Here is a 2443-nt window from a genome sequence, read left to right as displayed (position 1 = left end):
ATACGAGTGTAGATATGGCATGTATGGTAGAGCTTCCGACATTAAGATTGTGCTGTGTTACTACTATAGGTAGAATCATCCATTACTGCCGTTACAGTTTTACGGTGCTCTCTATAATAGTAACGATTGCAGTTGTATTATGTTGGTAAAAAGCAAAATTTTCATATTAACGGCATGACACAATATGATTGGCCTCGCTGGGTTTTCGGTTGAGCGCGGGGTCACCGTTGGACGTTGTTCTGGCTACATCTAAAGTATCACCTTTTGCGTCAGTACAGAAAATGACTCGTTAACCTGCCGTTTATGTGTGGCCAAAAAAAGACTTCGTAGTTTGCCGGAGGCCCAACGAAGTTGACCGAGAGTTACGAGAGTAGACGTACATCTGCATGAAAGTGGTTTGAATTATAGATAAGGAAATTCGTCTGCTACCGTGTACGTCTGCTCTGTAAACACAATTGCAGACATTGTCATCATGGGGTGCGTTTTTTGTCCTCTGTGCCTATCGACGACATCACCGAGTCGCAAAAGTTGGCACTATTGTTAATGCGGAGAAGCACTGGCGCTAGTTTTGGTCCAGCGGTGGGGGTTGCCTTGTCGATGAATGGGAATCGACAAAAGCAGAACCATCCCGAGGTGAGGATGGGGTTGTTGCTGTATCGTGCAGAGAGCGGTGTTATTACGCTGCTGTTGACCATGATGATAATGTCGACAGTAAGAGAAACTGATCGGAGTACTTATTGCCATGGATAAGTACGGCGAGTAACGCTAAAAATGATCCTCTTTTAGGATGCACGCAGCCGTACCAGACGACAAAGTATCCCATCTATACCTAAACATACCCGACTAATTCTATACTAATGTTGATCACATCATGTATATTTGTACGAGCTGCTTAGGAAAGCTAACTTGTCCTAATTGTTTGATTGGAATATGGCTGGCAGTAGAGCCTAGCAGATTCAGAGGCCTAAGTTGATAGGCAGTCGGGACACTGTCTCCCGACTAGATTTGGTAAAATATGATCAACGATGTGGCACGACGATGACAATCCGGCATATCGCCAGAATTAATCTCTGATTGGCCTTGCTCTTATTTAAGCTGTTTTATTTTTGGTGCTAGAGAAGTAAACTAGAGTTGCGGTTGCTATTTGGCAGTATATATATATATATATATATATATATATATACATATATTAAATTGGAAAATCATTATTGTTAATTAAATTATTATCGACAATGACCATGCTGTGTCGATACCCTTTTACTGACACTTCGATTCCTAGCAAGCCGTTAAAAAATTAATAGTCTCAATACATTTCAGCCGCAACGATCCACTAGTACCGCCTCATCATACTTTATTATCTATAGAAGGGAACTAGATAAGAGCTGATGACATGACGAAGGCATTACTTGGTGAGAAAGTTGGAGGATAGTAAAAACCACCATTTGTCCATCGATTTATAATGTGTGAAGTATTTTGCCAAGGGCTGTTGTCGATCAATTACCACTGGTGTTTCTTCATCATACACTACTTCATGGCTATTGTTGCTGATGTGCTACTAAATAGCTCCGTTCCACTAGAAAAATGACCACTATTTTAATACTATATATATATATATATATATATGTATCGATGCGCAATGGCGACTGTTCAGCGCTCTCAAGTTCGAGGGCTGCTGTCACCATTGATAACGGCCGCCGAAGTTGCAATTATGACGACGATCAACCGATGGCGACTACCTTGCTAGTTGGGCTAGTGAAGGCGCATTGGGGGGCTGGCTGTGCATGAGCGTTTTTTGTCGCTGTGTATTTTTTTGATTATCGACTGCTATTCGTTGTCAACTAACTTCTACTTCTTCTTCGTTTTCAACAACATCGTCAGCTCTTGGCTCCTTTTTTCGCCCTCGTGTCGATCCTTCTCTTCCTCATGACAGAGATGTCATCCTTGCCGCAAATAGAAGCAGTAATAATGTTGCGTCAATATCTATTATATTCGGGCTAACTGACACTTGCGCAGAGAGTAGCAGTTCAACGATGCTCGCTGGCTACGGTCTAATGATTCTCTCCATTCGTCGGGTTACCCCAAAGGCCATGGACACGGTTGACGTCCATGTCTGCGTCACACAGCCGGCAACAGCAGCTGATTTGGCTGTCGATGTTTGCGGTCTCGCGTGGCAGTTGGTGTTCATCTGTTATGGCAACACCGATTAAGTAAGCGCTCAGTCAGATGGCGCGGGCGGACCTACCGGCCTGATATCAAGCTAAACGAGCACGCCAAAGTGCTTCTACTGATAACCGCTAATAGCGGCACTGAGGGCACCGGGCGAGCATTCTCCAACAACACTATATACAATTATCCGCTCTATTATCTATGACGGTAGCGAAACCGTTTTGTAAGGAGTGCTACTGTTAGCGAAGTCATCTTCTGCTTTTCTTCCAGGTCGCTA

This window comes from Varroa jacobsoni, unplaced genomic scaffold (assembly GCF_002532875.2).
Source record: "Varroa jacobsoni isolate VJ856 unplaced genomic scaffold, vjacob_1.0 scaffold_854, whole genome shotgun sequence".
Lineage (NCBI taxonomy): Eukaryota > Metazoa > Arthropoda > Arachnida > Mesostigmata > Varroidae > Varroa > Varroa jacobsoni.
The sequence above is the reverse complement of the archived record's forward strand: the minus strand, read 5'-3'. Positions refer to the sequence as shown.